Consider the following 15,016-nt stretch of genomic DNA (forward strand, 5'->3'; position numbering starts at 1 on the left):
CTATTAAAGTGCTTCTTTTACCAATATATTTAACGATATCTTTTGCATTTCTCATCCAAACAACGTCAAACTTGGCACTGCACTTACTCGTGACCGTAGCGAGACACCTGTTGAGTTTGAAATCCATCGGACTAACGGTTCGAGAGATATGCGAATAACACACAGACAGACAGACAGACAGACGGACATTTCTGTAATTTATAGAGAGATAAAGAAAATAAACAGGGTGTGCTTTCTGCCTCTGCGTCTCTTTGAACTTTTTACTGGTGCACGTCTCTAAACTTAAACAAAACTAAGCAAATATTATTCACCCAGGCATGAGCTATATATCTTTATAATCATTTAAGTGTGTACTTTTAAATTATCTAATTCAAAACAAAAACAAATATTCTCTGTTTATGTAATCTATATGAAAAGCGAGAGATGTCAGTCGTTTTCATTTCAGCTCATTATAGCTCATTATCTGCTAATGTGAGCACGCCCACGGAGAGTGCGCGCTATTCAAACGCAAATAATCAGAGTCAATACATGCAAACTTGTCAACGCCCACATCAACTCAAAAAAAACACATCAAGTTTAATCAGATTAATGTACTTTACGTCGTCTTGCGAGGCTATGAGGAATAATCCTAGGAAATTTACCTCAGAAGTGCTAGTTTAGTTTCACTTCAAAGAGCAACGGATCCAGCTGAGGATTGTGAATAGTACTATAACAATCGGCCTAATCAGTAGCGTTACAAGAATAAAATTGGGGTCAGATTAAACTGTGTGAGTTTGTTAAGTGTTTTAAATGATGAGACAACAACAGAAATAAAGTGAATAAATTAAGTGTATTTACAATCTCTTCCAGGAACTTAAAACAACAGAATACAACAAAGAAGCCTTAGGCTGTTAAAAGCATAGAGTCCATTGGTTCCATACCATAAAACAGTCCTTAAGAGTCCTTGCGTGCTGTAAGTCCCAATGTGTAAGTGTCCAACGGTGTATATACAATCCAACTGTAGTGATAATCCAATGAAAAGTGATGTTGTTTGCTGGATTGGTAAGTCCTTAAAATAAACTCCTCAATCCAGCTTTGGTCCTCTTGACAGAGACGGAGGCTGCGTTCGAAACCGCATACTTCCCTACTATTTAGTATGGGAAAAAGAGTAGGCGAGCGAAAAAGTATGTACGAATCCAAAAGAGTAGGCGAGAATTACCTGGGTGACATACTAATTATCGCGAGATTCGGACTTAAGTGCGTTCGAATATGCCTACTGTCCTACTATATAGTAGGCGAAAACAGTACGTGAAGGAAGCAGTACGTTCGAAACATCAGTATTCATAAAAGAGTAGGCGAGAAGTTCCCAGATGGCTTACTGCTTCCGGACAGATTTTCGAGTGCTCAACCGATGGATACTTTTCTATCCCAGGAGGCCACGCGAGAGGATACGTCATTATCAAACATCGCAGAGATCAGCGACGCGGGTGCTTTCAAATGTGAGTAAACATGGTTCCTTGTGTTAAAATCGCATATGTTGAACTACTGTAGAGTAAACTGTTGAATTGTTGAAGGTGTAAAGACGTTACACAGTATAGTATAGTATAGTTGTGATTTTGCTGTAAAAACGTCTCGGGTTACGACTGTAACCATTGTTCCCTGAGAAAGGGAACGAGAACTGCGTCGAATGACACTTTGGGGGAACGCCCCTCAGCGTAGCGCCTCTGAAGTATGAATGAAACTAAGCCAATCCTGACTGGTGTTGCGTCATGACGTAATGTGTGACGGCATATGCGGAAGCTACAAAAGGACGCCGGCACACAACAGAGATAGCTTCTGTGATGAAGCAAGCGCTCCCAGGCAGGGGGAGGCGTGGCGAAGGGACGCAGTTCTCGTTCCCTTTCTCAGGGAACAAGGGTTACAGTCGTAACCCGAGACGTTCCCTTTCGAGGGAACTCGAACTGCGTCGAATGACACTTTGGGGGAACGAGTACCCACTATGCCACAACGAGCCCTGCCTGTCCTAGTGTGAAGCTGCGCACAGGCACACTTAGGACGAGAGCACAAGGGTGCCAGGTGTCCATGTAATGTCCAGGCTGTAAAATCTAATAAAAGTGTGAGGGGTGGCCCATCCTGCTGCATCGCAGACTTCTTGGATCGGGGCCCCTAAGAGGAGGGCTCTAGAGGACGCCATGCCTCTGGTAGAGTGAGCCCTCACGGCCAGAGGTGAAGGCAAATTGCGCACCTGGTAGGCCATAGATATAGCATGGACAATCCAGTTGCTAATGGTCTGTTTAGAAGCAGGAAGCCCTTTCTTGGGCGACCCGAAACTCACTAACAACTGGTCTGACTTCTGCCATGAGGAAGACCTCTGGATATATATTTTGAGAGCTCTGACAGGGCAGAGCAGGTGAAGTCTCTCCTCATCCGCCGTCACGTGAGGTGGAGGATGAAAAGCCTGCAGAACCGTAGGCCGTGCCACATTAGATGGCACCTTGGGCAAATAGCCCGGATGTAGAATGGCTTTGATGTTAGATGTAGAACCCGTTAGATAAAGAGAGCGCCTGGAGATCTCCTATCCTCCTCAGAGAAGTAATGGCCAACAAAAAAAAACAGCTTTAGGGAAAGGTTCTTGGCCTCAGTCGACTCCAGTGGTTCGAAGGGGGCCTCAACCAACCCTTCGAGAACCACCGCCAGGTCCCAGGTGGGAACCCTGGTACGAGCCGCAGGTCTCATCCGGGGTAAGACCAGCCGAGAAGCGATCTTGGAGGAACTCCAGCACTGAAGCCACTGGGCAGTTAAATGGGTCCACCTCACGCTCTCTGCACCATACGGTGAAAACATTCCATTTGAGGCCGTACAATTTCCTCGTGGAGGGAGCTCTAGAGCTGAGTATGGTCTCCACTACTCCTGCTGACAGGCCGGCCTCTCGGTACTGTGCCCCCTCAGGGGCCAGACCCACAGTTTCGATAGTTCGGGCCGAGGGTGAAATATTGAGCCCTCTGCCTGAGTCAGCAGGTCCCTCCTGATGGGAAGTTCCCATGGAGGGCCGTCCAGGAGTAATATTATGTCTGAGAACCATACTCAGGCAGGCCACAATGGGGCTACCAATAATAGACTGATCCCGTCGCGACGAACCCTCTCTAGAATTCCCGGGAGCAGAGCGATCGGGGGAAATGCATACAGACGCAGCCTCGGCCACGTCTGTACCATGGCATCCAACCCCAGCGGGGCTGGATGTGTGAGGGAGAACCACAGTGGACAGTGAGTCGTCTCTCGAGACGCGAATAGATCCACTTCCACTGGGCCGAACCTCTGACATATTGACTCCACCACCTCGGGATGGAGTCGCCATTCCCCGGGCCTCAGCCCCTGCCTCGACAGGATGTCTGCTCCCTGATTCTGATTCCCTGGGATGTATGTTGCTTTGAGAGACAACAATTTCCCCTGGGACCACAGGAGGATCTGATGCGCCAGTCTGCATAGAGGGCGAGACCTCAGACCCCCTTGATGGTTTATATAGGCCACCACCGACATATTGTCCATCCTCACAAGGACGTGATGACCCTTGAGGTCCGGCAGGAAGCTCCCCAGAGCTCGGAACACCGCCAACATTTCCAGGCAGTTTATATGCCAGGAGGAATGATGGTCCTGCCATAGACCTCTCATAAAGCGGCCGTCCATGACGGCGCCCCAGCCCGTGAGAGAGGCGTCTGTCGAGACGGCTTTCCGGTGACATGACGCTCCCAGCACGGGACCTTGGGACAGAAACCAAGCTTTCTTCCACATACAGTAGATAGGGAACGAAGGCATCTGCGCGTAACCCTGATCATGCGAAATGGGTTTCCCCTCGGGGAGAACCCCTTGGTTTTCAACCACCACTGCAGGGGCCTCATGTGCAGGAGACCGAATGGAATGATGTTGGATGCTGCTGCCATGAGACCTAACACTCTCTGAAAAAGTTTTACAGTGATGGCCTGGCCTAGCTTTATCCTGGTCACCGTGGCCAGGATGGATTCGATCCGTGCAGGAGACAATTGTGCCTGCATCGTGACCGAATCCCACACCACTCTCAGGAACGTGGTTTTCTGGGCTGGTGCCAACACGCTCTTTTTCGTGTTGAGTCTCAACCCCAGGCTCTGGATGTGGGCAAGGACGACATCTCGATGCCGAACTGCCAGCTCTTGTGACTGGGCCAGGATCAGCCAGTCGTCGATATAATTGAGGACCCTGATACCCTGAAGCCTCAGCGGTGCTAGAGCTACGTCCATACATTTTGTAAATGTGCGAGGGGAGAGAGCTAGGCCGAACGGAAGAACCCGATATTGGTACGCTTCACCCCCAAAAGCGAACCTCAGGAACCTCCTGTGAGATGGAAGGATGGAAATGTGGAAGTATGCGTCCTTCAGATCTATCGTGACAAACCAATCCTCGGATTGAATTTGGCTCACGATAATGGGAATAGTGAGCATCTTGAACCTGAATCTCCTCAGAGACCGATTCAATTGCCTGAGGTCTATTATCGGACGCAACCCCCCATCCTTCTTGGGAACTATGAAGTAGCGGCTGTAAAACCCGGACTCCCTGTCTGGAGGAGGAATACGTTCTATAGCCTCCTTTACCAGCAGGGAGTTTACTTCTTGTTCCAATACCCGACTCTGCTCTAAGTCGACTACAGTCCAGACCACCCCATTGAACTTTGGTGGGTGGGAACCAAACTGTAGTCTGTACCCCTTTTGAATGGTGCGCAGAGCCAAAGGAGAAATATTCGTGAGACTTTTCCATGCATCGAAATACTCTACTAAGGGAACCAGCTGGCTCTCGAGGCTGGCTTCGGGTATTAATCGGGATTCGTTCTTGGCCCCCTGAAGCGGATCTCTGGCAGGGTTCGACCGAAAACGATTCTTGATGTGCGGACGCGAATGCTGCCTGGCCGCAAGCCTGTGGGGCGGACAGTGCAGGGCACGTTCGCTGGAAACCGATGCGTCCCGAAGCGCACTTGACGGCGGGAAGTCGACATCGATTTCCTGCGGGCTCCGCGGAGGAGGCGACCTCGATCGCTCCCCCACGGGTGGGGCCGCCCGCAGAGGACCTAGGCTGGCTAGGACCTCTTTGTCGAAGCCTTTTTCGCCTGCAGGACGGCCCTCACGTCTATGCCCCCAGGCTGTTTGAGGGGGGGCTCTAGAAGCGACGCTCTCTTTTTGTGCCTGTCTGTAGGCGGAGGAGCTGGTGGATGGCTGCGGCTGCCCACTGGGGGCAGGCTTCTTAGGCTTGGAGCGGCGAGGGAGATATTGCCTGAAATCTGCAGATTGTTTCTTCGCCTCCTGAAACCTGTCGATGACGATATTAACGGAGTCGCCGAACAGGCCAGAAGGCGAAATCGGGGCATCAAGGAGGAAAGCCCTGTCTTTCTCCCTGATGCCCGACAGATTTAACTATAGGTGTCTCTCCGAGACCACCATTGCCGCCATGGAACGGCCGATAGCACGGGCCGTTTCCTTGGTGACTCGGAGAGACAAATCTGCAGCCTTCCTCAACTCCGCCATATCTTCCGGAGTTGGACCCTCGCCCTCATCAATATCCTTAAGAAGGTCGGCCTGGTACGCTTGTAGTACTGCCATTGTATGCAGATTAGCACCAGCCCGACCCGCAGCCATATAAGCCCTGCCCACTAACGTAGATGTATCACGGTACGGTTTAGTGGGCAGCACCGGGGTTTTTAGGGATGATGCAGACTCGGGGGCTAAATAGGTGGCAAGCGGCTGTTCCACCCGAGCCATCATCCCATAACCGTTCTCTCGCGCCAAGATGTTACTGTAATTCAAAACAGGGGGGTTGGACACGCGAGATGAGTGTGGATTTTTCCACGATTTACACAACTCATTACGCAAATCGGGAAAGAACGGTAAACCCCGATGGCGAGGTTGCTCTCTGTGCTGCAGGAAACGCTTGTCCAACTTGCTTTTAATAAGCGTTTCCTGCCTCTCATGTGGCCAACTGATATTAAGACGGGCCACTGCACGAGAGACAACTTCCACCAGCTCCTCATATGCGGGGACATGGGGTGGCGAGTCATCCCCAAAATCCCCGCCTTCGATGCTGAGCGCGTCTACTTCCTCGGAAGCAGACAGCTCAAGCATCGGGCTCTCCACTCGTGCGGAAGAAGCCGCGGGGCGGGCTTCCGCGTGAGGTGGGAGAGCATCGGAACTGGCGGATGAATCACGAGAGCGTCCCCCGCCAGATCCATCTGTGAGCCCCATGAAGAGCGTTGCCGCGCCGCCTCAGCGGACGCGGGTCCCGCACCACGGGGCTCGCGAGCCTGGCCATCCTCATTGAAAATGGCCAGGCGGGAGCGCAGCACACGGATTGGTAATCTTTCGCAATCCTCGCAAGCAGCCCCCTCGAGAGCTGCCCGCGCGTGCTGCGCTCCCAAACAGTGTACACACATTCTGTGTGTGTCACCACCCGTGATGTAACGTGGGCAGGGATGCACACACCTCGTGTAACTGCTTGTGCTCGCCATTGATATATATGCTTGTGACTGATAGACAATACAACACTAAATAGGACAGACAAATGACAGAGAGCGCTTTGCTGAAGAACAGAAAGCTATCTCTGTTGTGTGCCGGCGTCCTTTTGTAGCTTCCGCATATGCCGTCACACATTACGTCATGACGCAACACCAATCAGGATTGGCTTAGTTTCATTCATACTTCAGAGGCGCTACACTGAGGGGCGTTCCCCCAAAGTGTCATTCGACGCAGTTCGAGTTCCCTCGAAAGGGAACACGTTTTATTATGTATAACATTAGCTAACAGGGGAGCTCCAGTAAGGACACGTAAGTTACGTCTCTAAAGTGGATTTACATAAACCATATACATCTTAAAGGCGCTTATTTTAAATGTCTATTTACATCTGACAGGAAAATCTTCAGTAAGTATTGCAGAAGAGCACATCACAACATGAAATAGACGTCTGAGTGATGTATGTGTGCTATTATGTAGAACAAATCTATAAAGTAACTAAACAAAAGTTATCTATTTTATTTGTCCATTAGTAGTTGATAAATTGAGGAACATTTATGTTGGATAAAAAGCTAAAACAACCTCAACATGTAAATGTAGTGTTGAGCTCATACACTCACCTAAAGGATTATTAGGAACACCATACTAATACTGTGTTTGACCCCCTTTCGCCTTCAGAACTGCCTTAATTCTACGTGGCATTGATTCAACAAGGTGCTGAAAGCATTCTTTAGAAATGTTGGCCCATATTGATAGGATAGCATCTTGCAGTTGATGGAGATTTGTGGGATGCACATCCAGGGCACGAAGCTCCCGTTCCACCACATCCCAAAGATGCTCTATTGGGTTGAGATCTGGTGACTGTGGGGGCCATTTTAGTACAGTGAAGTCACTGTCATGTTCAAGAAACCAATTTGAAATGATTCGAGCTTTGTGACATGGTGCATTATCCTGCTGGAAGTAGCCATCAGAGGATGGGTACATGGTGGTCATAAAGGGATGGACATGGTCAGAAACAATGCTCAGGTAGGCCGTGGCATTTAAACGATGTCCAATTGACACTAAGGGACCTAAAGTGTGCCAAGAAAACATCCCCCACACCATTACACCACCACCACCAGCCTGCTTAGTGGTAACAAGGCATGATGGATCCATGTTCTCATTCTGTTTACGCCAAATTCTGACTCTACCATCTGAATGTCTCAAAACTCGGTATAAGCAGAGAGACTAATATTAACATAGACGCCATTCTTCTTATGATGTAACGAGTACATCAGGATTCATGGGAAGTGTTCCCGGTTCCGGCTGGCCTAATCTATGCAGCCTAATATGGAATTATAGAAGTCTATAATGTGTTATGTGAATGCTAGGTCAAAGAGATGTGTCTTTAGTCTAGCTTTGAACTGACAGAGTGTGTTTGCTTCCCGGACAATGTTAGGAAGACTGTTCCAGAGTTTTGGTGCTAAATAGGAGAAGGATCTACCGCCACAGTCAATTTTGATATTCTAGGTCAGGGGTGTCAAACTCATTTTCATTGAGGGCCACTTCAGCATTATGGCTGCCCTCAAAGGGCCGGTTGTAACTGTAAGACTTTTACATTTTTAAATTTTTTTAATTCTTTATTTGATTATTACTTCTTTAAGTTACAAATATAGTATATGCATTTGCAGGGGTGTTTCTGGGTTTTAAAAACATCAGGGGATGAGCCCGAAACATCAGGAGCAGGGTAATAATGATTTGATACAGAGAATAATGTATATTGTATATATGCAGGGGGGCAGACTGGCTCAAAAATTCAGCCTTGGCACTATAGCCACACCAGCACACATTACCACACAGTCATGCGTATTCAAATGTGAGGTATAGGGGGATCGGGGACATGCTCCCCCGATAAAATTTGGATTTCTCGGACTTACATATGTGCATTTTAAGGTGTTTAAAGGCCAAAAATTTTGGATAACAATAGCTTTAAAAGCATGTCAGTGGGCAGTAGCATAAATTATTTGTCAAGATAACAGATTCTTAAAAATGAGAATGAGGATAAATGTTGCAATGAATTATCCACACTACAAAATGGAAATGCAGAATGTTTCTGCTTATTGTTGACAATATACAATCACATATTCCAAACAGGAACGGCCTTAAATGAGAAATCTTTCAAGGATTATTTTGCATAGATGTTACATTTCAATCAAAAACCAGTGCAATCTTTGTGTGTCCAGAGGCAAATGAGCAATTTATATTAGCATTAAAGATTGGTTTCAGCAACTTGTTTCTTTCCTGAGTTAATCAATGTTTTTGGCACTAATCAGCTTAAAGTTCAATTGTTCACTCATAAAAACAGTCACTTGTCGCCACCTACTGGCTTAATGATGCAAGTGGCGCAAACACAGACAAGCGGAGTGATACAAATGGTGAAAAGGCTAATACTGGTACCTATATTAAAATAATATAAAATATCAATATATTATTCTTCAATCAGTTCTATGCAGCAGAATCAGATTTAACAGATTTATTTTTAGACCAATTGTCAAAATAAAGTATAGTCCTACAAAGCTATTTTTATCAGAGCATGAGCAGAGCAGGGAGAGGACCAGTGAACGAGAGGATCGTGATTCGTGTAATTTTACCAGTGTTGCCCAGCACGGCTATACACACCATGTTACAGCACAGTAGTGCTATTGCAAAAAGAAACAAGTCCAAAGAAATTTCATGTCGGCACGTTTTTTTCAGCGGACTTTGCCTTTCCGGTGAGCGTGAGCAGAGCTCGCAACTCAAACACAGACACACACACACACACACACACGGAGGTTGCTTGCGGGACATTGAGCAGAACGCGCTGTGAACACGGAGCGGAGAGCACAGCGCGCACACACAGAACGCGCTTTGAAGTTATGCATCTTCGGAAGCGGACTCGCACACAAAGTCATAAAACACGCTGAGCCAGAGTCAAACCATCGCCGAACGCGTAGGGGCGCGGCGGCTTTTTAGTATCTTTCGGCCAAAAAACGAAAATGTTATTTTCGGCCAAAATATTTTGGCAGCCTAAATTTCGTTGCATCCCTAATTTTAAGACACCCATATGCTCTCGCGGGCCATATAAAATAATGTGGCGGGCCGGATTAGGCCCGCGGGCCTTGAGTTTGACACATGTGTTCTAGGTATTATCAACTGGCCGGAATTTTGAGATCACAATAGACGTGAAGGACTATAATGCGTTAAGAGCTCGCTCAAGTACTGCGGAGCTAAACCATTTAGCCTAGTGCTTTGTAAGTAATCAGCAATATTTTTAAATTTATACGATGTTTAATAGGCAGCCAGTGCAGTGTTGACAGAACCGGGCTAATATGGTCATACTTCCTGGTTCTGGTAAGAACTCGAGCTGCTGCGTTTTGGACCAGCTGTAATTTGTTTATTAAGCGTGCAGGGCAACCACCCAGTAGAGCATTACAATAATCTAGCCTTGAGGTCATGAACACATGAACTACTTGTTCCGCATTTGTCAATGAGAGCATATGGCGTAATTTAGATATATTTTTAAGATGGAAAAATGCGGTTTTACAGATACTAGACACGTGACTTTCAAATGAAAGATTGGTATCAAAGAGCACACCCAGGTTCCTAACCGACGACGAAGACTTAACAGAGCAGCCGTCAAGTGTATGACAGTATTCTAGATTATTACGTGAGGAAGTTTTTTGTCCAATAATTAGAATCTCTGTTTTTTCAGAATTTAGTAGTAGGAAATTACTAGTCATCCAATTTTTTCAGCTATGCATTCCGTTAATTTTGTGAATTGGTAAGTTTCGTCTGGGCGTGAAGAAATATAGAGCTGAGTATCATCAGCATAACAGTGAAAATTGATTCCATGCTTCCTAATGATATCTCCTAAGGGTAGCATGTACAGAGTGAACAGCAGCGGTCCTAGTACTGAGCCTTGTGGTACGCCATACTGAACTTGTGATCGATAAGACATCTCTTCATTTACTGCTACAAACTGATAACGGTCAGATAAGTATGATTTAAACCATGCTAGTGCAATTCCACTAATCCCAACATAGTTTTCGAGTCTATTTAAAAGAATGTTGTGGTCAATAGTGTCAAATGCAGCACTAAGATCGAGTAACACTAATAGAGAGATACAACCACGATCGGATGATAGGAGCAAATCATTTTCTGACTCTAATGAGAGCTGTCTCAGTACTATGGTACGGTCTAAATCCTGACTGGAAATCCTCGCAGATATCATTTCTTTCTAAAAAGGAACATAGTTGTGAAGATACTGCCTTTTGTAGTATCTTTGACAGAAAAGGTAGATTCGAGATCGGCCTGTAATTGACTAATTCTGTAGAATCAAGTTGCAGGTAGCCAGCTTAAAAGTTTTCGGTACATATCCTAGTGACAAAGATGAATTAATGATATTAAGAAGAGGATCTATGACCTCTGGAAGTATCTCTTTCAGTAGCTTAGTCGGTATAGGGTCTAACATACATGTTGTTGATTTAGATGATTTAACGAATTTAGTAAATTCTTCCTCTCCTATAGCAACGAATGAATCAAATTTTTCCTCAAGGAGACTACAATGCACTGATGTGATACTGTAGTAGACGGTTGCATAGTTATAATTTTCTCCCTGATATTATCAATCTTGTTAGTAAAGAAGTTGTAACCGCACTGGCATTAGTACATTTAACATTTAGCTCAAATGATCTATAGGGAATTTTAATAATTAATCATGAATATGATTAATATTTTGCATATTACAGTTACATTAACCCCCTGAGGTCGGCTATCGCGCCGGCGCGATAGGCTCGTTTTTTTCCGTATGAGTGCAAAAAAAATATATTAAAAAAATATTAATTTGTATCTTATATGCTTGTGTTATACATCAATCGATCCTGTTTAGTGTGTATTTTTTTTGTGTATGCTCATAATAAAAACAAAGTGTTGTGCTTTTCGCCAAATAAAGAAAAATAAACATGATGCGAGTTCTGCCTACTCTCCGTCAGTGAAGTCAATTCTGAAACGCGTCCGAAAATGAACTGTAACTCAGCGAATACTCAGTTAAACAGGCATACAGTCACACAGGCATGAAGCTTGAATTCTCTTCTTTCAAATGAAGTAATTTTTATAAAAAACAAATATTCACAGTTTATATAATATGTATGTAAAGAGAGAGATGTCAGTCGTTCTCATCTCAGCTAATTAAGTTTTAATGTGACTCCGCCTACGGAGACCGCGCTATTCAAACGCAAATGTGAGGCGATCCATACAAACCTGTGAAACGCCCACATCCGCTGGATAAGGCCGGTGAAACACTGGATGCATGGCGTAAGCGTCTCAGCTGCGTGGCGTGTCCGTTTTTATTTCGGCTCCCATCCATGTTAACAGTTTAGAGTTTGCATACTGCCTGTGTGAGACGCGCGTCTCAGGCGCGGCACGAGCCGCGTGGAAAACGCGTGCATTCTAGAAATAGAACCGACGCCTATTTTTCACGCGACACGCAAGCGTCTTGGAAGCGTTTCCATGCAAAATTGAATAGGAAAATCTGTTTATTTGTCATTTTGACACGAATACATATTAATAAATGTCCTTTTGATGTTTAAAAGTGTCTAGGTTTTGACATAAATGCAAATATAAATGTAATTTTACAAAATATGATCGATTTTCAAATACTGCTGTATTGAATGAACAGCTTTTAGCAAACTCTATTGCTATACTGAGATGAGGAATATATACTGTATGTGTTTTGTCAAAAATAAAGTCATCAACTAACTAATGAATCCTTTACTTTGAAATACGTATGATAAAATGTATACTTTAGTTTTGAAAGACGTTGACTAGTTTTGAAAAGATTATAAAGTATGTATGTGCATGCATATATATATGTGTGTGTGTATATATGAAGAGTTCAGATGCAAAAGCCTCTAAATGCCATCTGAAATTTTCTCCTAGAATGATCATTTTTATGAAGCTTGTATATTTAAGTTAGCTATAGGTGACACACCTGAATGAATGGCTCATTAAGTATGCAGGGACGTAGTCTCACCAGGTGTGAACTACTAAATATGCATGATGCTGTTGGAGCGTTTACGCCCCATCCGCATATTGGCTTTCCAAACTAAAAGTGTTTCACAAAACTAAAATCAATGTATCGTTTTTTTGTGAATGATTAGGCAGGATGATTTTCATATCATTTTGAAGAAAAAACACTAGGCGATGAAATCCATTAGTCAAAAGTCTTATTGCCACATATTTAGTATGTGTTTTGTGGCCTTATTTCAGGAACTTTAATTTTTAGTTTTTTCGATAACCATGCATAAACATTATTCTCTCAAAAATGATAAACATGTACATACATGTGGCTCACATATTATGGAAGTCCTGTTTGTGCTATATAGAGTGAATTTACACCTTTGCCATTAATATGTTTATAAGCAACTGAAAAAAGCACAAATGTCAGGGCATGTCAGAACATCTCAAGGGCCCCAAAAACAACACAGACCCCAGAGGGTTAATTTATTCGAAGTTGAAAATAGATCGATTTGTATATATGAATAATCAATCACAACGAATTATAATTCATCATTCATATATCAATAATCCTATTTCAGATCGATTATGAGATAACCCTTAATGGAAAATTAATGTAATTATCGAACAGTTGTTTGTCCCGCAAACGACCATAAGATTAACTTACTAACCTTCTCAATAAAGTTATCACTTCTTATAATTTCAAAAAGGAATAGCTTCTGGCCATGAAACCATTCTTTTTGTCCTTATAAAGTTTAGGTTACTAAACCATAATCAAATTGTAAAGCCTGTAGCTAGATCAAACATTTCAGGGACTCGTAATGTGAGAATTATAGACAGGATCAATCAAGTATATATAGAATTTTAATAATTGGACTAATACATTGAACTAAGAAATACAAAATACTACAATTTACACGAGTAAATATGTATGTACAGGACACGTAAACAAAATACAAGACTAAACAAATAACGAAAATGAGGGAGAGGATGAAAGAGATCGGACAATGAGACCGGAAAATGGGAGAGATGAGAGAAAGTGAAACTAACATGTGCGATCACAGAAAGATCACAGTTAGGCAAAATCACAGACAGTAACCTTTTGAGAGACACAACAAGAAATCACATCAATCAAATCAAAAATCATTACTTGCGTATGGTTCTCTTTGTATTTGCTGAAGAAGAGCTCTTTTTAGAGAGGGGCGTGTTTCCTCGTGTCTTTGGGGCGAGCAGACTCGCGCGAAGTTTAAAGGTTCACCGAACGTGAAGTTGCCAGAAACATGATTCAGAGTTCATCTCCCTTTGTGGAGAGGCGAATATGAAAATAAAACTTAGTAAAGAAAATAAAACGGAGATGAGGACTCCTTAAGGAGCCATGGAGCCAGGAATTCTCTCAGACGCAGTGCTCGTGCACGTCTTTAAGGAAGAGGAGCGCGCGTGTGTTTCTGCAGGGCTTGCGCTCTCGTCTCTTCCGGTGAGCGCGGTAGCGGGATTTTCAAAAGAGTCTTTTTCTTTGAGTTGAAGTTGCTTGCTGCGTTTGCTTCGCTGAGTCCGAATACGAAAATAAAGAAAAGACTTAAAGGAAATTGAAAGAGAAACGGAGAATGGAGAATGCTCCCTAAAAGGGAGCCATGGGTCTTCTGAAGAAGTGGGTTCGGACAAGTGCATGAGAGAGTTTTCCGAAGGGGAGAGAGAGTGAGAAACAGGCAAGTTCCGTCTTTTGAGGGAATCCCGTCCCCGCCCCATTTTACGGGAAGGGCAAATCATCTGTCGAGATTTTTCGAGCGGGAAGATTCCTTTGTTTCTTTGGAACAGCCTTTTGGCTCGAATTACAGTGATGTTTGACTTGAGCCTTTCGGCTCCAGAAATATGAAATGTGTCAAACAATGTACATTACTGCATTCTGCTATCGAAATTCGACTCTGTTAGATTGCGAGGATTACAGAGATATGAAACTTGTCATAGGAAGATTGTAGGAACACCAAGTTACATAAGATATGCATAATTACAAACATTTTAAAGTTCGTAACATGGCTAGACATAAGGTTTACCCAAAATGTGTTGTACACTAGGCTACAAATGGAGATGAAGCTTAAGGAACTAAAGACGGTACACACCTGATTTGTCTAACCTTATTACCAAATTTTACCAGAATACACAAACTACACCACGTAAAAGAAAAATTATGAGATTGGAAATTACATCCATGTTTACATTTCTTTAGTGGTTATACATATAGAAAATGTAGGATTTAAGTAGGAGTAAAGATTAACACTTTAATTCTGCTCCACTCCTAAAATCTCTGTTGCTTGACATTCCATTAGGCAATAAAACAAAGTTGGAAGGCAATTGCCAGAGAATGTTGGTGAACATTCTCTAACTAAAACACTATTGATTAAAGAATACATTTCAAAACCACACCTCTATTATAAAGCAAAACTAATCACACATACATATCGGAAGGTATACATTCAAGAGCC

This window comes from Squalius cephalus, assembly GCF_949319135.1.
Source record: "Squalius cephalus genome assembly, chromosome: 21".
In the NCBI taxonomy this organism is placed as follows: domain Eukaryota; kingdom Metazoa; phylum Chordata; class Actinopteri; order Cypriniformes; family Leuciscidae; genus Squalius; species Squalius cephalus.